The following is a 21,650-nucleotide window of genomic DNA, read 5'->3' as shown; positions in this document are numbered from 1 at the left end:
CGGCCGCACAGCCGGCAGGGCGAGCCGCGCTGCAGCTCCTGCGACGAGGGCAACGCCGCCAGCTCGCGCTGCCTGGACTGCCAGGAGCACCTGTGCGACAACTGCGTGCGGGCGCACCAGCGCGTCCGCCTCACCAAGGACCACTTCATCGAGCGCTTCGCCGCCGGCCCCGCCGCCGCCTCCGCCGGCCCCGCCGCGCCGCTCGCCCTCAGCCCGCCCTACCCCGCCTCGCCCTACAACATCCTCTCCGTCTTTCCCGAGCGGGCCAGCTACTGCCAGCACCACGACGACGAGGTGAGCGAGTGCCGCCCGCCCCGCGTTGCGCCCTCCCCGCCCCCACAGCTGCCCGCCGCGGGGCCCCAGCGGGGCGGGGGGAACCCGGCCGCCTTCTTGCGCGGCGGGGAGGGGAAGGCTGTGGGCCGTTGGTGGGGTCTGCTGCGTAGGGTGCTGGGCGTACGGCGCGCCCGAGAGGGAAAACGTATAAATGGGGAAGGAGGATAGCTCGTAAGGAGGAAAACGGGCGTTTTGGGAGCCAGAAAGGTATCGGAAGCGCTCGCCGGTGTCAGGTAGCTGCCCCGTGGCCCAGGGGAGAGCTGCGCTGGCCGCGCTGAGAGCTTTCCTCCGCGCGATCCCAAGCGCTGGGTCGCCGAAGGGGCGGCCGCCGGCGCACCGCGAGCTGCGAGTCTTGTGAGTTTCGTTGGGACGTGGCTTCTTGGTGTGGTAACTGGCGACTTGGTTTTCCTCGGAAAGTGGGAAATGGCCGTTCGCCGTCCCCCCCGTCTGTGCTGGGGGTCCAGCCAGGGCATTTTGCTGGAACTTTCCGGCACTTTGAGCGCTAAAAGCAGCTTCCTCCCGGCAGACAACGGGGTGGGACAGCCGCGGAGCTTTCCGTGGGGCACCCGCTCACAAACACATGCAGTTATCTCTCTAACGTGAGGAAACGTGGTAACGCGCTCAGTTTGCACGGGCATTGCCCAGCTCCTCTGATGCTGCGCTACCTCGAACTTTCTGGAAAGCTCAGGAGGCGCTTTTCCTCTTCCTTAAGAGTTGCCTGTGGCCAAGGAGAGAAAATGTGAGTTCAGCAGATGCCGACTATTCCCTACCACTCGTGAAAAGCGGTAGCTGGGCCAGGAGCCCCAAGGTATCTTGTAGACTCGTGGAAAGCTTAAAAACCAGAGGGAAGAAAGATGTTCTCATCTGGTGTAAACTGTACAGCTTCTCTAGAAGTGAAGACTTCTTCTAAAGGAGATTCTAGACTTCTTGGAAAAAGAAAAAAAAAAAAAAAAGCTTGCTAATTTTTATGTGACTTAACGCTTTCTATTTCCAAAAGCATGCTTGGAAAGAAAGGGTTCGTGTCTCTTAGGATTGGTCTTGGATGTCCTTGTGTCCTGTAGACCGAGAAATTGTTTTAGAACAAGTGAGTGCTTTCAAGCCTTCAGCCCCTGTTGAGAAAAGCTTTTATTCTGCAAATTAATGATCGACTGCTGTTCTTGATTGGTGAGTTTTGGTGGTTCCTTAATGTGGGTGCGCCTTATTAGTGTTTGCAAGTATTTATTATTAACTCGAGGGGAAACATTTGGGTGAGACTGTGAGTGTAGAGAACAGTTCATGCTGTAAATCTTCCTCGCTTTTGCTAAAAATGTGGGACAAGATGTACAGTTTTTGAGAAAGGATGGCTGCAAAACGGTGAGGGTTATTGCTTGTTTAATTCTAAGAATGCTATTTACAGCCTCATAAAAGGCATGATAATAGAAAGGCAGCCTTCCAGGAGAGTACTTAAGTGATACCCTAAACGCACTGTTAGACAGCCAAAGTGAAGTCTAACCTAAAATGCACGGCTGGAATGGCAGCTTGAAACTTTAAGTCTTTGCAGTTACGAATTGTGGCGCACACTAAGTATGCAAGTGGAAAAGCTGGCGACTGAGCAGGATGTTTCTCACAGTGCAGTGTCCCGCAGGTAAGTTTAGGCGCAGGCAGTGTCATGTGTAAGCTTACAGAGCGGTAGTTCTCAGCTGTGGAGCTCTGCTTCCCTGGGATGCATCCTCTTCACCCTATGTGAGATAAGTTGCAGAGAGGCTGACCTTGATTCTGCAGTTTCTCTGGGCCAAAGCAGCTGGTTCCCTTATCTTCCTCCTCTCAGCATGACCTTCCAATATCACTATTGCTTCCCACCTTTTGGTTCCAGTTTTGTCTGGTCTTTTTTCCAAGTTCTATCTAGTTCTCATACCTTTCCTCCTACCACATCCCCATTTTGGGTTGCGCGCAAGTGAGATAGGGAAGTAGCACTGTGGATGGCTGCTTCCTAGGTGTTCAAAGTCTCAGAGCTAGACAGCTGATAGGCATTTGCAAGGCAAGATCAACATAGTCATTCATCCTTTCAGGGTACAAAAATGAGCGTTTTGGCTCTTCAGTGGGATATCAAAAGTGATCTCTGACTTGGTTCTGCTCTCTGTGCTGTTGAGCTGTTTGTGTGAGTGCTTGAAATCACTGGTGGCTTGGAAGAGGCTGACTTACTGTAACAGCAGTATTGAAGAAAATGAAACTCTAGGCTCTGCTTTCAGGGTGGATAGTGCCTGCAAATACTACAGTGATACATGAAAGGAAAGGAAGCAAACTATGTTCCTGCAAAAGCCAAACTTTCTATTTTTGCCATGAGGATGCTCTTGAAACCCAGTCAAGTTGCTTAATGGGTGGAACCTCCCTGCCTGGTATCAAATGCTTTCGGGACTGCATGGAAGAACTTTATTTCAGTTGGATGTTACAAAGCCATCTGCAAAGGAAGCAATACTTCTATAGCAACTCTGGAATCTTCTTCCATATGACCATGTTTGTTGTGTGGATAGAATTCTCAGTGTTGCAGTCATGACAGAAGCCAGTAGAGTAGAACTTCACCCTAAAGAAGATTCTGCCTTGGTCTAATCCATAAGTGAATCAGATGTGCTGACTTTTGCCAGCATGCCTGATTGTCTCGTATCTTGGACTGAAAGGTCACCTCTTTCTTTTTATAGAGTTGTTGATAAGACTACAAGCCAAATTAGATGCTTAGAAAATGTTGGGATTGCTGTGGAATATTTGTTCAGGTGAAACTACCTGGATTCAAATGACTTCACTGTTCAACGAGTGGGAAACGTCACAAGCCTCAAGTTGAATAATGTGGGAGTTCCCTTAGTATCACTTGGTGATGCAGCAGTGGTGGTTGGTCAAAACACTTCAATAGCAGACTTTGAACGCTTGGGAAGGAAACTGCAGAGCTGCCAGATCCAGTCAACTTAATGGTCTGTTACCCCATAGGTCTCGTGTTGCTTGACAAATTCCAGTTTGGAAGTGGTTTAGAGACCACACGGCGAAACCCTGTAGCACCATGGCTTACCTCCACTTCAAGAAAGGATGTTGAAATTATTTTTCTCCTTTTCCTTGGCCACACTGTTCTTTCCTTTTGCTTGCATCAGTTACAACTTCGGTCAGGTTCTTTAATGATCAGCTTAATTCACAAACTCATTAGCAGTTCCTTATCGGATCAGTGATTTGAAATAGTTTCATGGGGATATCGGTGCACTTGAGGAAGGCTGGCTGAAATTAGATAGCTATTTTGAATTCTAGGGTTACATATATTCCTAATTTGTCTCTTTAGATTACCAGAAAGATTACATTTACTGCCTTGCAGACTGCAAAAGGCACAATTTTTGTAAGTTTGTGTATGGCTGGGGGGGAGGAATTCAAACAGCTGCCAGTGCAACTGAAGGGTACTAGTCCTGGTTCACTGAATTTACACCTTAGCTCCTCTGAGCAGTTCTGGCTGCACAACAGGAGCAAGCTGTCTTAATGTTTTGTGGCTGCTCAAAGGAGAGCATCTGTCCTCTCCCCACCAGACTTGGTTCTGTGCATTCAGCAGATGACTCCATGGGCTAGTTTAACCAATTCATGTGGTAAATAAACTCTTCTTCCTCCATGTAGCATTAGTGTAAAATCACAGGCGAAAATGGAACTTCTGCAAGGGAAAAGGAGGAAGAGTTTCTGGGAAGGAAGAGTATGTTGGATATGGTTCCCTTTGTGGTTTGTCATCATTGCCAAATGCTGCGCTTTCTGTATGGCACTCTATGCTATTCGCCCTCACCCACCAGCTGTAATATATAATCGTTTACAGTAGTGCAGCTGCTATGGCTGCTTTAGGTTTATGGAACAACTTGCACATCAAGAGAATCTAGACAAATACGTAGTGCACAGTGTATATATAAGAAATTGTGCAGGGTCTTTATATAGTGCTGCACCCTTCGTTTATCATATTTGCCACATCTCTTCAAATATCAAATGCATATGCAAGCATCCAATCTTAAGACAATATTTTGGGTTTAGTTTCTGACACTTGTTTTCCCACTCAGTTTTTATTCCCAGTGAAGAAGATGGAACACTCTTGAGTTAATCCATTCATATATCGTCTATGTAATGTGGACTTTCTATCTTCTGAATGATGAAGGGCTTCAAAAATATCTTACTTTTTCACATGTGCTTTGTTTTTGTGTTTTTTAACTTCCATGCTGTGTTCAGATACCTGGTACTAAACAGGTCACTTTGTAAATTACTCTGTCTTGCTTTCCTTCAAGTTGCACTTTCCCTCAGCAAATGTTTACCTCCTTGCTCTTCCCTGCATGAAAAGAGATTATTCTTCAACTGTTTTGTAAAAGGATGTTAACTTTGCTGGCTGTGAAACAGGGCTTAGATTACCATTCTGTACAGAATCAAACTGCCCTCTTCTACTTCGGTATAGCAGATATTCAAATATACTCAACTTGTAGGGAAAAAAATACAGTGAATCTTTTCCTGGTGATAATCTGATATCGTTACACTCCTGGCCTAATTAATTATCACTTCAGACAGTTTCCAGTAAGTAAACTGGAAGAAATATAAATGCCTTGTCCATTTGAGGAGCTTTCATGGACTGTTTTTACTTGGAAAAACTTTTAAGAAGCCGACAGTATGAGTATAGTAGAAGCTTGCATACAGACTGCAGCATAAATTTCTCAGGTTATAATTGTGCAAGCAAAATAGGCATGGAACTAGTCTGCCACATACTGAAAAAAAAATTCCCTTAACCTCAGTTTTACACTTGGAGACTTCATTGTTGCAGTAACTTCGACAGAAGGTCTGCCTGAATTTTTATATCAGTTTAGAAAACAAGTCTTGTACCATGTGTGGAGTTTATCATTTCTGCTAAATCTTAAGAGCACATAAACATGCCTGCTAGACCATGCTTCCTTAGAGGAAAACTACCTAGTTCCTCTGTTTTAAAGTTAAGAAGGTACCATTCCTCTTTCAATACTGTCTTGACCCTGTCTCTTCCTAGTTCTCTTCCCATGCTCCCTTCCTTCCTGCAGAGCTGTTGGTGTCCTTCCACCAGACAGGGTTGTGTTGAGAACACAGACCTTAGGCTGTATTAACAGTGCACTGAATCTGAGACTGATGTTTCCAGAGAGAGGTTTTCACAGGAGAGATTTGTCTTTGCCTGTAATCCATTTTCAACAGATCAATTAAAAATATAATCTTGGATCATAAGAATCGTAATTATGTATTACATAATTTGTAGAAATGCATTTACACTGTAATTTTAAGTTTTAATTGAAGTATGGAAATACTGGATGGGAATAGCTTAGCAATGCAGGGATTTTTCTTAATGGTGGTGAATGTATGTCCCTGATTCTAAAACCTCATGGTGTATGTCCTTGTTCTACATGTTTTTGTATATGGAATGGTCTGCAGCTCCTCCCATTGGAAGGCTGTGGAGCTGGGATGGGTATCATCCTCTCACCTAATGAGTTGTTTCTGCATCCCAAGTCAACTTCAGAATTCACAGGAATAGAACAAAGATGTAGTGAAGAATCAGTGATAGTATCTGACTGTCTTCTAAACTTTACAGTGCTGTACTGTTGGCGGCAGCTTGAGCTCTGTTCATCTTCTTACCCCTCCCATCTTAACAACAACAAAAAAACACGACAAAGTATGTGGCTAATATGGCAGGAGCCCTTCCCTAAATTTGAGTCTAAGCTACTTCTCTCTTTTTTTACCAGCCCTCAAGAAAATAACGTTTAGTGATAGTTTCTATAGCTAATAATCTCATTCATGTATTACAAGTGAACAGCTTTGAATGCTCTAGTTCTTCAGCATGAAAAGGAGTAAAATGTGGTACCCACAGATGAGGCTTATGAATGTATGTTCTGTGTTGTTCTGCTGTGCTGCATTTTACCTATGCATACAGCACTCACACTTGACAAGAATTCATTTATTGCGGCATGTTCAGCAGCAAGAAATGAGAATTCCACTCCTCTCGTTCACTTGAATGTATAGCACGCATTTCTAAAACCTCGAGGTGAGCAGTGGTAGGATGATGTTCTGTCAGCAGCTTTCCTACTGGTATAGGTGATTTTTTTTTTTTTTTTGAGGAGGCTAAGTCTTCACATGGAAACTTTAAATGAGAAACTTCTCACTTAACGATTCTGCATACCTAACACCACTGCAACAGCGTAGCACTAACTTGGAGAAAAGGGTTTATCTTCCAGCAGCAGGTAGGCATCCTGAGGCAGTCTTGTATCCCTAGCAGTGGCTGAAAATTACTATTCAGGGTTGAATATTTAAAGTCTGGGGACAGAGAGGTGTGCCTTCAGTAGTGCAGTAAATATAGCCTATATTAACCAAGGAAATGTGAAAAACCTTACTTTTGTCTGAAATGGACCAATTAGTACAGGCAAAGTAGCAACCTCAGTAGTTAAGTCTTGCCCTGCCAGTGACTATGGTATAATCCTCATTAACTAAGATGACACAGGTAACCACCAAGGCTGGTCTCCCTGCCAGTGCTTTCCAGAACTGTCAGATAGCAACTGCTGCCCTTGGATCTCGGTGCTCTGGGGGTGGAGAGGGATGCATCCTCCTCTTTAGTGATGTCTTTAGAGAGCTAAAGGTAATAGCTAAACTTGAGTTGCGTCATCTTCCCTTTAATGTTGGTTTCCACGCATAAGCAAAATATTCAAAGGCATTTTGTCAAGTTTGCTAAGCCTCGTCTCTTGCTAGTTGTTTGCTGGTGTTACATGCTCATCCCATACATTCTGTGGACAGGCAACGTTATAAATCACCGTCTACTGTAAATATTTCCGTAGGTAAGGTACTGTCAATGTATATAACGACCAAATGACATGTTCAGATGGGTTAAAATGCTATCTGGGACTAATCATTTGGAAATCAATCTTCAGTGGGGCTATCGGATGGTAGTTAGAGCTTGTTGCTGTGTCTTCCCCTCATCCCGCGCAGTCTTGGGTTCTGTTAGTATGCTTCAGTATTTGCTGTCCAGAGTGGCAGGTGTGTCCCGGACGACTAGTGTTATGCAGCCCTTTGTTCAGCTGATCTTGGTTAACAAAAGGGAAACTTAGTTAGGGAAAAATGTCAGCTATCAAACTTGAAAACACCCTCTTTACCCTTCATTTCAGTCATTCTTATTATGCATGCCATTCATATTGTCAGTTAAGTGACTTAAATCTTTGTAAGCAAAGCTTGAAAGCAGTCTGCATTGTAGATGCCTTTAAGCTTCGTAATCCAACCTAGTGCTGCACCAAGGAACTAGAGGATGCTGCAGCTCTCCAGTGGAAAGGCTGGTAGTGTGGGCCGTGAATAGCTAGCCAGAACTAGTTGGTACTGGTCCCTGTCACTTGACAAAGTCACTCTTCCTATTCTTCTGTAACCTCGACTAAAGTCATGTTGGGTGATAGAGGGGGTAAGATAAATATCAGGAACTTTCTAGGGTTTTTCTATGGCTGTGTCTTTCTGTTGTTCAGAAGTCAACTACAAAATTCTAAAATGCTTTGTGTGCATGTATGTGTGGGACAGTGAATCTGTTATTTTGAGGAAGAACTCTGCTAGAGAACAAAAAGAATCATCTCGAGTCTCTTTTTTTCCTTTAAAAGGCATGCTGGTAAAGGGTTAAATTTCACCCCCGCCCCCACTGCTATATATGGTGTGCCCAAAGGCGCTGGAGATTTAATACATTGAAGTTGGAGCGTGAAGGGGGTCTGCGGGCTGCTAGACAAAGTCACTCAAATTTCAGGAATACTTGATCCATACAAGGATGTTACTTGAGAAAGGCATGACTTCTCTGGAAGAAACTGGTTGCCAAACGAGCCAGCTGAGTGTGTCCCTGAGCACAGAGTTTCTCTGGCTACATGAGCAAACTAGAAACCCAGATTTCTTTAATTGATGACTGATAACTAACACGACTGAAGTTGCTGTGAGAACTATCTCCCTGCAGACAAGAATGTCTATCTGTAGGGATAATGGAGATTGTGCTTCTCATTGAAGTGTTTGCAGGCTTTGGAAACTTACACAGATAACTAAATTCTCTATTGAATTATACTTGAAAAGACTGAACAAATGGCAGATATCATCCCCTGCACACACTTATCACTGTAGAAACAGCTGCAACGTGACAAAGGTGTACCAGCACAATGCATTTGATGTTAACTTGTGCTAAAGAGCTTTGGGTATATGGACAAACATTTTCGTAGAGAGAAGGGGCTATTTATTAAAAAAAAAAAAAAAAAAAGGCAGAGCAAGAGATATCAGACAGTGTTCTGGAATAGATAGATTATTCGCTGAAAGAATTCAATGACAGCAAACCTTAGAGAATTGCAGAAAATGAGATATGAAAGAACTACTAGAACAGGGAGGTCCCAGTCTTCCCAGTGCTGCTCGTGCTCAACACAGCAACAACTGGGGATGAACTGTACCTACTTTGTTTCCCCTCCTCTCTTCGGAGTACTGTGGAAGTCAATAGGGCTAGGCATTAGCTCAAGATTACAAGTGCTGCTGAGTGACCATGTCCAAAAAGATAGTAGTATGCGCTTCCATAGAGTAAAAGTCCACTGCTTTCTCAATTGTAGACAATGCGTGTATTAATTGACATTACTTTTTCATGGTAGCTCTTGCTCTTTTAGCATCACCTGTTTTTCTCAAGGAGTCTGATCTTCTTAGCGGAACAGAAATAACATCTGACCCTTGAGCTTTCTGTTGCTGAAGCATGACTCCTTTACTTGAATTACACTGTATGGCTGTAGGTGGTGGGATGGCTAGTACAGGGTTAGTTAGTGGGCAGTCTGAGCAGGCTGCTGTGAATAGAAACAGCCTGGAGGGTCTTGAGCTGATTTTCTGCATATCTGGCATGCTGCTGGAAGGCCATCCGCTCCAAACCTCGAGCCACTCTTGAGATGTGCTTTTGTCAGGGAGAAGCTGCATACAAATTTGATATACTTGCTGTATATGTTTTAGATAGTTGTCACTTGTCAAAATAAACATGATTTATCTTCATGTTGTTGCCTTTGTAGCAAAAGGGATGTTATCTCATCTTTGTATCTTGTCAAATAGTAGTTCACTAAGTACCTCTGAATCTAAGCTATTACTCTGAGGAGTAGCAGGTGAGTCAAGCCAGCTTAAGGAAACATACCTGCTCAAGAAAGTTACATCTTTGTACCAAGAGTAGACTTCTTAGTCACGTGGGCTTGAAAGGAGGGCAGGGAGCAACCCCTCATTGGAGGAACTGCTGCAGTCTTAGGGCGAAACAAGGTGACTGAATTACTGGGGTTTGTTTGTAAAGTATCTGAGCAATTATTGACTGTAGCCACATATGTTTCTCCTTATTTGGCTCTCTTTGACTTTTCTTAGAAGATAATCAGTTACCACCAAAACATATGCCAGCTTAAGAATTATCAGTGTTGCCATCTTGCATTATTAAAACAGCTGTTTTTACAAATTAATGTCACTGTATATACTCTCAGGCATGGATTGGATCCAAAGGCTTTTCTTTTACTTGACCACTTCCACATCAGTTCTTTCTTTCATTACTTGTCTTATGCCTCTGAGCCAGTGAAGTGAGTTCAAGTAATATATAATTACTGACAAGTTTACTGGTGTTCCTGTCTTGGTCTCTTGTCAGTAATGCCAAAAAACTTCCCACACTGATAGTAGGAATGGGAGAACATTAGCCTTGTAAGTGCAGGTGTTGACTTCTTGTAGTGGAACATAAATTCACCTTGAACCATTCTTTCAGTTAGTAGCTTCATTTTGAAATATCAGCCCTTATATACTGTGTAACAATGGTGTTTAAATTACCTACAGAAAGGACCATAATTTCTTCAGTTGTTAAACAGTGTAATAGCTTCACTTTCATTGTAAAAACAATCTCAGTTTAGCATCTCTGTTCTGTAGACAGCAACCCATCTGTGCTGAATGTCTATGCATTCAGCGAAGAAGAGGGCTGCTGAGAAGCTCAAGCAGATGAAGCCACTCAGGAGTGTGGAGTCTGAGCAGAAGCTGCATTCATCACGGGGATGAAATGAGTTGGTGTTTAGTATGCAGTTAGCCAAGAAACAGCCAGTTGTCTCACTTGGTACGGGTATCTCTCATCATCTAAATCAGTGCTTCCTCTGCTTCAGCCTCTTCCAGTCAGTCTGTATATTCTGTATCTGATCTCTTTATGGCAAAAAGCAGCAGAGTGAGCTGGCTCAAAGCTAGAAATAAGGAAGCAAATGCCAGGCTGACTGAACACTGGATGATGGATGTAAGAAAACACGACAGCTGAAAATGTGATACGGAAGCAGGACAAAAAGTACCAACCAAAGTTCCTTGTCTCTTGCGTACACTTGCTCTTTTCCCCTTCTTCCATAAATTCCTTTCTCGTCCACAAATCTAGCCACCCAAACATTGAAATGGAATTAAGGGACTCAAATGCTTTAAGCAAATTTTTGTTCAAAGGCCATGATTTGCTTCTCATTATAAAGCATTCTTGTGACTTAGTGTTTCTTATTCCTAGCTCTGGTCATTGTCAAAACATGGTACACACATTCACTTCTATTTAGTGATATGCTTTTGTGAATTTGCCTTGGTTTTATGTTTTATCGGTATACTTATATAAATACAATTTTATGTAGTATTTAGGAGTATTTGGTTAGCAGATTAAGATTCTTTTTTTCCTTAAATGAAAGGTAAATTTGATAGTTAATCTGAGAATAGTATGTTGAGCCAGTGTCCTATCAGAATTGTTTGGTCTTCAGTGTGAATGTTCCACAAGAAAATAACAGAAAGCTGTGCAATATACAGTGTTAGGATAAATAGTTCACACGGTGTCCTTTCTAATTATTTTGTATCTTAAATGAGCATGGGAAAGCCCTGAAGGGTGTCCTACTCCTTAATACCTATTTTCTAACATGAGTAATAGCAAAAACATGGTCTCAACTAAATACCATCTACTATGTGAAATTTCATCTTCTAGAAGAGACAGCATTTTCATCTGTTTTTACTTTGAAGATTGAATTCCTTTCAATGCCCTCCAAAGTGGAAATACAAAAGGAAACATTTCTTATAAGCTAGGGGGTAGATTAGAAAAAGGAAGTGTTTTATGTAAAAACAAACACCAAAACAAAGAATTGAGTATAATGATACTTCCCAGCTGAGATGACTGTGCTATCTAAATATGCTATCAGCAGGTGAGAGATTCAGTGAAATGCTATGCTGTCTTGGAAATGTTGTTTACTCTTCCAGGTATTCTCTAGCACAAGAAAGAACAGTTACTGTTCTCCAGCAATTAATGTGCATTTATATATAGCTTACCTTAGAATGTAGATGTGCTGTACTAAAGAAAATATACTTTTTATAATTCTGCTCTGGTTGTCAGTTCTGGGAAATTCTGAGAGTTTTGACAAATTGTTTTATTCCTTGCTTTGAGGCATTCTGCATTATGGCTTATAGTTTTCATAGGGAAATGTTAAGGTGTGTATGTGTAAAGAAATAGTTGCCACCTGTATTAGGGGATTCTCGTATTAGAAATACTGGCAGTTTTCCAATTGGCTTCTGTGGCATAGACTGGGCTTGACAGACATCTATGTAGTCTCTTGCCCTCAAAGGGGAATTATCCAAGGTGGCTTCCACAGCTGTAGATCTAGTTACTTGTTCTGGGTGCGTATATTCTAGTGAAGCAGCACGTGTGTCTTGGGCGATATGATGTGAAATGATGTAAAATACTACACGTGTGATCTAAGAAAGGAAACTCCTCTCTTCAGAGACCTGTCTAACCCAGGCAAACTGCTGCCAGCAGCTTGCTAAGAGCGAATGGCTGTTGTTGAAACACACTTTCTACTAAATCAGCAAGAGTCAGAATATCGTGTTGTGGGTTGTTTTTCTTCATTTCATGTATCTGATTCTCTCCAAGCACGGCATAAACTCTTGCCAAATAGGTATGGCATGGCTTTTTTCACTACTATTAGGTATGCCTAAATGCTTTTGGAAAGGAAGATCTTTATAAATCAAAGTCTAAACATTTCTTTTTTTTTTTTTTTTAAGAATCAAAACCAACCAAATGAATTCTCAAAATACCCAGCTCTCATGTGGTCAAAGAAGCCACTTCTTGAAGTAAGCTGAGTTGCTTCATGTTTGATCCCATATGGAGTTACGGAGAGAAACCATTCCTTGAGTGCTTTTGTTAAATAAAGCTGTTGCCATGAATTAAGCAACACTGCTCTGGAATGTTTCTGATCATGGTCTTGCAGAGCTTGTGACCTTTGCACTGAACATGTGAACTGAAACTTCATCTTCCAGTGTTCAATAACCATGTTAAAAATTTAGAGGTGAGGCAGTCTTGGGATTTCCTTAGGCTAGCTTAAATTCTGAGTGAAATTTAAGTACTGATTTATGCAGTTCCTCTTCCTTTTTTGTAACTAAGTCAGAAATGAAAAAGCCAAAATCTGAGTTCTATAAAACTGAGAATTCTTTGTCAAGTTAAAACTGCCTTGAAAATCTCTTAATTTACCGGCAGCTACTAAAACTTAAAATATTGCCACCTTGTCTATAAGCATCCAATTACTATAAACCTGGATTTTTGCAGTAATATGCTACTACTGATACTTTAAAAAAAAAAAAAAACCTGATTAAATTGGATAGCTTCTTCAGGCACTACACCCCATTCTTGGTTAACTGCAGATGGGGAGAAGAGCAGTTGAGAATCTGCATCTCCTGTGCTCTGTCACAGCTACATGTAGCTGGATTTCCTACCCTACTAGAATGCTATCAACCATTTTTATTTTTCTTGTTTACCAGATAGAAACACTGCCATCTCTTGGTTATCTTTGCCCTGACCTTTTAAAAATAAAATATTTTCTAGTTTATTGTGATGTTTTGAGATGACTTCTGAGTAGTTGGATGGCTGTGTTGTCAAAGTCTTCATGTCGTACTCTATAGACTTGAGGTTTTTGTATGGAAATGTTATTCATTTACTTATCCTACTCTGGAATAAAAGGACGAGAGAGTGGAACTTGGTTCTGGCAACTCGACTTTCTGACCTACCTCTGTGTGCATCTCTTAAAAACATTGGGCTAAGATGGGCTTGCGTTCTTGCTAAAAGTAGATGACCAAATAATTCTGGCACCAGTACTGGCATTTGAGAGTAAAGATATCTAGCATAAGGGGATTTGATCTTTATTTTCCCTAAAAAGGAATCAACAAAGTATTTCCCACTGTTATAGTTTCCAATAAAGAATGTTGATCGATTCTGAATTGCTCAAAGTTGGAGAAAGAGAGTCATGTTCTAAGAGTTTCTGATAGCAGTTTCAGTGAAGCTGGCTTGAATTTCGAAGTATGATACATCTTCAGTATTGCCTGTTGTGTGAAGTTAGAATTTATCCCTAATTTGTGAACGCTTCCCACGTAAGAGGAAAATTGCACTTTTACCCAAATTACTTTGTTGTAAGCAGCTTTGTCTCTTCCCTTGTGTGTCTAGTGTTATGCTGATATAAATGTTTGGCTGTGGTGAGCCTTAATTCCTGAAAATGCCTAGAGAAGGCTGATTTGAGGACAGTCAGTCTACCAAATGTGAAACCAGGAAACCAGCCTTGAAGATCATCCAATGCTTGTTCTTAGTCCTAACAAGCCAGTCCATCTGAGTGCTGGGAAGACTTCACACTTGTCAAAATGAGGGAGAAGTCTGACTGACATGCCACTTCTCTGAGCACTATTCGCATAGAACTAACTGGTGCAAAGCAGTAACACCCATATCCCAGAGTGCAATCACCACTTCATGTAGAAAGTTTTAGAGGAATGCAGAAACTTGAGAAAGAGACAAGGCGCTTAGAGAACATGAGAAGACATCAGTGGTAGAGTGGGACTGTCAGGTTGCTGAACATCCTAACTTCTGTATTACCAAATTGAATTAGTTTCTTGTTGTGCTACTTAAGCTCTATGATGGGGATGGTGGTAGGAATGTGTTTGCAGCATTTGTTCAGAAGTCACATCTCAAAACCCTCTCCCAAAGGTATTCAGTCTCCTTGCACTCTCTCCCACATCAAGTGTGGAACTTAGGGGTGGGAGGTCGTGGTGGAGAAATGGCTTTGCTCTGTTGTGTCCCTGTTGTATGCAGTTAACGAAGATGAGACAGAAATAATTCTAAGTTCCTGTTTTGTGAATGAACTTTCAAGTCTTAACTTCTGAGATGTGTTGGGGTCTCTTGTGGGAGCTCTTCAGCTTTATGGAGCAGAGCCTCAATAACTGGCCTAAGAGACAGCAAGGATGAGCCTGGTTTTCTCTTCAGTAGGGAGGGAGGGTCTAGGCTGCCACTCTGTGTTCCAGTGGCTCTTATTTCATGTCACTAAATTTTTTTATCCTGGGTTAAAAAAAAATAATCTTGTATCACTACAATACAAACTAGAAAATAAGCTGACTACGCATACTGTCGCCATAGAAAATATAGTATCACCATGTAAGCTGCATGCATTTTTGCAGACTTTAAAGTACAGAAATAAAAATGGGTAAAAGATAATAAATTTTACACAGCCTTTCCTCACATCTTGACTTTTTGTAAACACTTAATTGTCTTCTTCATGAATCTTAAGGTTTAGGAGAGCTCTGAAATTCCTTTCTTAAATGGCAGAAGTCATCTGCCAGTCCTCAGCGTTCCTAAAATACTTGTAGTTTTTGATAGCAAAAAGGTATGTCATGCTTTGTTTTGATAGCATATGGAGTAAATGGGAATTATGCAGAATAGAAATGCCACATATTTAATAAAAGTGCAACTTAGTGTGCATTTCCCAGCATCTTTAATATTGCTGAGTAAGTCAAACTATGTAAGCAGTACTAATTTCAAAATGGAGGCTTGTTGAAGACAGGATTGGCAAATAAGATGCTTAAAAATTAGTTTCCTAACAATGTTTTTTATAGTGAAAAATTCTTTAGGATAGAATCTTAACTGAATAATTCTAGGTCGTTTTTGATGAAAAAGGCCACAGAAATGTTGGGATTGCTTGCAGCTATTATGATGGCTAACTATTCTGAGAAGAACAAAAACCTACCTTAAGATTTTTTTCAGTCTTTTCTTACAGAGCTTAAGAGTTTTTTAACATCTCAAAACATGTTTGACCTCCCCACCCTTAAGCCATTTTGACACTCTTTACCGTTGCATTTCAACAGGAAAGAAAGATCCTTTTTATAGCCAAATGGCTTCCTCTTCTCTTCTCCCTCTTTTCCCTTCCACCCCCCACTCCTGAGTGCCTTCCAGTGTTCAGACTTCAGCTGCTTGCCTCAATAGTGGCTACATCTGTCTTGTTTAGATGGTCCTAAGGAAAAACAGCACAGAATGTGACCAGAGGGTCAATAAGAAGATACCTTTCTTTTCGTATTTGAAAGTAAGCCCTGTACTTGCTTCTGCCTGTTTCCCCTGAACTGTTTTAAATCAGTGTTACGGCTGGTATGTATGCCTTCTCTTCCCTCCCTCCACAAAATACTCAAACTGCAAAACACTTAACTTAGTCTAATGAGTTAATCGTGGTGGTGTTCAAAGGGCTGTTTCCCCTTCTACCACTTCCAATTTGATGAAATAAACTCTTTTTTATAGGCCCTGTCTTCGAGACAGCCATTGGGGAAAGCTTCAAAGAGGGGAGTGGGATGGAATTTGAAGGTCTGCAGCACCACAAAATGTTTGCAGTAACAGTAATGCTTATACTTGTATTAAAAAGGACAAGATTTGGGGTCTGAGTACTAGTTGTTTTGTAGGAATTGTGCTGTAAGAAAGATGGTGAGCATCAAGAAAAGTCCGAGCGGGGATGATAGAGGACAGTGTAGTTGCTATTTTGGGGAGTTATCTGGTTGGTTTTTTTAAGTTCAGGGTGAAGGCTGGGACAGTGGCTGTCAGGAATAGGATTATAATCTTGGGGCTTGGGGGCTCTGTTTTCTAAAGGTAATCAGCTGAAGCTTGGGGGCAGGGAGCAATATAGCTTGATCCTATTTATAAAATTTAGCTATAGTTGAAATGTATTTGTTCTTGGGACAGTATCTTCTTACGTGTAAAATAGAAGGCGTTTAGTTATATCACAACCCATGTGTTAGCCTGGCTCTTCTGAGGGGCCAGCTTTTGGTTAGTGGTCATTGTCATGGAATATGAGCAAAGTATTTAGGGTTAGGAGATGCAGCCTAAATAGTGTTGTCACAGAGTTGCTGCCTAATAACTTTGTTTCTCTAAATATTGGGGAAACCACTGCTTATGGTGAGACTCTTCTGGATTTCATTTCCACATTTCCTCTAGTAAGTGCTTGAACTTTGGAATCTACTTTTCATGCTTTTGTGTGGGGAGGCAGAGTAAAATGGATGTTTGCACTGAACTCAGCACGTGTGCTGAGCTTCAGATAACAATTATTTGGCTCTTTAACATCCTTGTATTTGGCTTGTTGAACCAGCCGTACAGGGCTGTCCTACGTATTGGCACACTGGGTGCAAAATGTCACCTGGTCAGCTCACAGGTGCTTTACCTTTCATCAGCCGTGTGTGGCTGAAAAACTGCTCATGATTCTGTGCAGAGCTGTAACTTAACCTTGCTCTCAAGCTTCTTTCTTCAGCTTGCTTTTGTCAGCAGAGACTCCAACACTTGACCAGGACGTGTTTAAAGAGGCAACCTCTCTTAACATGTGGCGCAGAATTTGTTGTATGTTAGTAGCTCGGGCCTAAACGTAAAAAGAATGTTTTCAACATGTTTTCCTGTGAAAATGTGAATAGGCAATCAGATTCAGAAACAGTAAATTTAATAAATTAGTCAGAATGCTCTTGGTGTGAAGGAGGTAAATTTCAACTCTATGCACCGATCTAATGAGCGGCCTAGTATGTGATACTCAGCAGTGCAAAGATGACCAACTGGAATAGGCTGTGCCTGTGGAACTGGTGGGATTCAGGTGCTGGGTTTTGTCAGAACCAGGAGAGCAAAAATGCAATAGGATGGAATAAAAGAGTGTAAACTAAAATGGTGTATACATTTCAATACCTGGCTCTGGCTTTCATTTCCAATTTAGTAAAATTTGTGAGGTTTTTGAGTGTTATCTACCAAGACTGTGGCGCAGGGCCCAGTGTGGCCACAGGCACCCTGCACTTCATGCCCCTCAGCCCCTGCTCCGGGGGTGGGAGGAGGGGCTCAGCACCCGAGGTACAGGAGGAGTGGGCCCACAGGATAAATGTGCCCTCTGCGCACAGCTGGCATGTGCTGGCACTAATGACACCCTGTGTTGGAAAACAGGAGTACGGATCTGCCCCTTTTATTCCTAGTCACTGAAGGCTGAGGTTTGGCCTCCCCAAGCTGCCCCGAAACCCTCAGCTCCTCAAAATGGAGGCTGTTTGCTGATACAAAGGCAATCAGCAATGCTGCTGGAGGGCGTTCCCTCCCCACCGCTTGGCTCCTTCGGGCTGTGGTTGTGCAGTGGCCAGAGCGAAGTGCATGCTGCGGGGAGGAGGGGCGGCCCGGCCCCTCTTCCTCCTCAGCTGGCTGACCGTACACCGACGCTATTCCAGGTGTAAAAAAAAAACTGTTCCCTGCTACTTCCCAGCAAACCACGCCAAGGGACTGAGCTGACTTGTGAATAGCCTTTCGATACAGGGTAGTTTTCAGCCCATCGGCTCTCCAATGGCACCAAGAAGATGCTAATACTCACGTGAGGGAGTTTACAAAGAGCTGAGAGACCGCAAATGGGCTTCCTTAGTAGGAGGGTCATACCTTGAAGCAGCTGTGAAACCTCAGCTGTGTATTTGCAAGCACAAACCCGAGGGCCCGTGCCGTGTGCGCATCATGGAGTAGACAACGCTTCTTGTAAGTTAATAGTCTTCGAAAGTAAAGCTGACTTCCCCTTACTGCTTCCCCATCGCAGCCCTAGGACCTTGCAACACTGATGACAGGGAGAAAGAGGGTGGGATTGGGATCGGGAGCTGAGAGTCTCTCAGGGTCACACTGCATCTAACCACAATACTAAATAACTGTTTATCAGAATAAAGCTTGAACCGTGTGCACCTTCGCATCCAAAGTACTGCCTGCAGTGAAATTGTTTGGCCTTTTCCACGTTTAACTATGCAGTTAACACAAGAGCAGTCTTTATCAAGAAGCAGCATTGGTCACAGCATGAGCTGAACACTGTCACTGTTGCAGCTGAAGTCTGTAATGGTGGGGTTTCCCCTCTTCCTCGGTTTACTGTGGCCTCCTGTAAATACTGTCTTAGAATGCAGCTATTATCACTTAGACATGTTAAATTGTGGTTCTTTGTCTTTCATATTTGATGCTTATGTCTGGCACCACATGCTTTTCACCTGTCTGCTAATTTAACACTAGTTTTACTTTCTGACTCAGACTTTAATGAGCAAATGTAACCTTGGGGTAAGGGAAGAATATTCATGTACAGTGTAACTGGGACTTCTGTTCACTGTAAGGGTCTTTTGACCTGCTTATTAGTGGGGGCATTGTTCTGGTAAGCCATTCCAGGACCCATCCTGCCAGTCTTCTGCACAGGATTAATCATTTCCTCTTGACCTCCTGCTCTCTTTTCCTAACATGTTGCATTGATCAGAATCCTTAACTCGCAAGTTTGCTCCTGTTTTTTAAAAATGGGAGGAAAAGGAGGGGGGGAAGGAATGCAAAGAAATTAGATATAATGTCTGCTGTTAACATTCTTAGAGAGAGTGGTTTTTTTTTTTTTTTTTTTCCTTCTTGACTCCTCCCTTCTTCCCCCAAGAAAAGAAATCCCTTCCTGGTCTGTATTAGCTCCAGATCTCAAGCATCTTGAGTGCCTGTTTCACTGGAATTACTTTTTTTAAGTATGCAACTTCCTGCAAGATCAGTTTTGCTTCTAAAGGTCACAGTTAAGGTTTACCTAGCAGGGGCTTTCTGCTACTGATGTACCAGATTAGAGCACTATTTTCTACTTTTCCATCATAGGTAAGGCAGCATCAATAATACTGCATATAACTTTTTTTATGTCAGTAGGGGAAGGTATTAATGAGGTCATATAGGGTACCTCCTAGGAGAACTCCATGTTTATTTTTGCTGACATCTGTTAGACCTTTAAGGGAGCTGTTGACTTTTAGATACAAGAGTCTGCTGCCAGCCAGCCTTGATTATGTCAGGAAGGAATACTTTGTTCACATCATCCAAGGGTCCCTACTGCCTGTTACTGGTGGCTGAACCAAACTTCCTGGGAACAGTCTCTTTAGAGTTCAAACTTCACTTCCAGCGGAGAGGGTTGTTTTGACTCACTGTCCAAAGTGTTAGTGGCAGCCCTGAGGAAACTAAGCTGAAGAAAACCAATGGAGTTGTGAAACAAAGGCCTGCTTCTCATCAAACCTTTCTGTGCAGCTGTAGGATCTCAAGGACTCAAAGGATCTTCAAGATCTCAGGTTTTGCCTTTCTCTAAGCAGGAGAAAAGGTGAGGTAGGACTTAACACTTCCTGGAAATTAATCACTGAACCTGTGTTGTTTCTGTGAATTATGATGCCAGCTGATAAGTTGTTTTTTAATGTTCATGGCCTTGCAGATCAGAGGAGAGTACTAGGTGCCAGGGCCGCTCCCAGGAGCACTTTGTGCTGCTCTAGGCTGCCTGGGCTTCAGCCTTGGCACTCCACATTGTCCTCTCTAGGGGAATGACTCCAGAAAGCTGGTTTGTGGGACTGAAAATGCAAACTTGAGCACACATTTCTGAATGTCAGAAAGGACAGTGCTAGAAGTGGATCGTGAGCTTAAAGTAACTTGATGTGGTTCTCCTATCAAAAACAGACTAGTCTCTGCTCCTAGTGAAACTGGAACTCCCGTGGAGCAAGGCGGACAGTGTGACTAGGAAGTTAATGGAATCCATTAACCATTTGTTTTTGGAGGATCCACTGAAATCCACTCTGGTTCCTACCCTGTGGAAGAGTTATAGGATCATCCTCAGTCAAAAAAAACCAACGTAGTGAATGATGTCTTCTCACTTCTCAAAGAGCTGCATGTTAGGACCAAGCAAAAAGAATCCAATACAAAACCCACTTTTTCTTGCTTTGTGTGCATACAAAAAGGAGTTGGAGGAAAGAAATCGTTTCTCAAAAGCATCTCTGTTGAGGTGGAAGTGGGCCTGCTGCCTGCTTGGTAATAGACCAAGCAAAACTATTTGCACGGAGGAGAGTTCAGGCTGATCATTCCAGCATCATCCATAGGTCTGGGGGAGCCAAATCTCTCCTGCTTCTCCCAGAAGATGTTTTGGAATGTGGTGGGGTTGGTGTTTTCAGCCATGCCCGAGGCTTTGCATTAAGTAGTTGTTTTTGGCTGCTGTTGGCCACCATGCCCAAATGTGCAGGCTGTTGTCCCTGGCTTCTGCTTCTGCCTGTTGTTCTCTCCAGCAGCTCCCCCAGCATCTGGCTCTAGTGATAAGAGGCATGGTAGTGAAGAGTAATGTGCAGTTGCAGGAAGGGGACCCCTCTAGTCTAACTCCTACAGGTCTTCCTTCTCCCTAAACTCCCTGTGGGAGGCTACAAGGTTCCTTATTGTCATTAGCTGGTATTGAGTGGACTGCTTCAGCTGAGGAGGGGGTGGGGATAACTGCATAACATTGTCCTTCTCATGTATTATCTTGGTGGACTGTATTGGCAGTCATTACAGTCATCAGTCAATCTGAGAATATTGTATTGGCTTCTAATTGTTTTCAGGTTCAACTTCTGCATGGATATTCGTAGATAGTTTTCATCCTTGAGACTGGGTGCTTGAGAAAAATCAATATACTAGTTAATCTCTGGTAGTTCCTTGTAAATGCTTTTGATTTTATTTTTAAACTTAAGCACTGGCTGTGTTCCATGTAGAGATGAGAATGGAGGTCTAATGGAAATTTTTCTAGTATAAGCAGAGAAGATATTTTTCATGTAGCAGCCAGAAGAGGGCTAGTCAGTCACCTAGATGATTACCATATTGTTTCACTTCTATGGCGTGCTGTTTAAGAGGAAATTACTTACCTGTAGTGCTGGTGAGTATTGCGCTGCTGCTTAGAGGGCAGAATCTTGTCTCATATCTATAGCTTGATAAGCTGGATGGCCATCTCAGAAGGCTATATCCAAATAGCTGGATTCCATGTTTTTGTGGCAGACGCTACATCACAGTGTGTGGTACCCAGTTCCAGAATTCCGATTCTAGAAATATTCTCAATATCCAGTCCTCAAAAAAAAAAAAAAAAAAAAAAGCCATCATTTGGTGACTGACCTCTTTCTGTGTGAAAACTAACAGGACTGCAAGTTGGAAAGCTAGAAACATGGACAAGAGCTGCTTGTAGAAGAGCTACTTTTTCTAGCTGGCACGTCTTGCACTTATCTCA

At 42.6% G+C, this 21,650-nt stretch overlaps 1 protein-coding gene and 1 long non-coding RNA gene across 3 annotated transcripts in view; one reads left to right on the top strand and one right to left on the bottom strand.

The window, feature by feature from the left end:
- Positions 7-21,650, top strand: part of TRIM71 (tripartite motif containing 71) — a 58,939-nt gene continuing 37,295 nt past the window's right edge. The window contains exon 1 of the mRNA XM_021387986.1: positions 7-294. The gene's annotated coding sequence lies outside the window, so the exon portion shown is untranslated. The remainder of the gene's footprint in view (positions 295-21,650) is intronic.
- Positions 4,654-21,459, bottom strand: LOC110394227. 2 transcript variants are annotated; one of them, XR_002435464.1, is made up of 3 exons: positions 21,295-21,459; positions 16,818-17,009; positions 4,654-7,390 (listed from the first exon to the last, which is right to left on the bottom strand). It is a non-coding gene; the product is annotated as an uncharacterized LOC110394227 (long non-coding RNA). The 2 variants fall into 2 exon arrangements; XR_002435463.1 differs by lacking the exon at positions 4,654-7,390 and adding an exon at positions 15,442-15,629.

The sequence above is a fragment of the Numida meleagris genome, chromosome 2, assembly GCF_002078875.1.
Source record: "Numida meleagris isolate 19003 breed g44 Domestic line chromosome 2, NumMel1.0, whole genome shotgun sequence".
In the NCBI taxonomy this organism is placed as follows: Eukaryota; Metazoa; Chordata; class Aves; order Galliformes; family Numididae; genus Numida; species Numida meleagris.
This window is presented reverse-complemented; position numbering and strand designations above follow the sequence as displayed.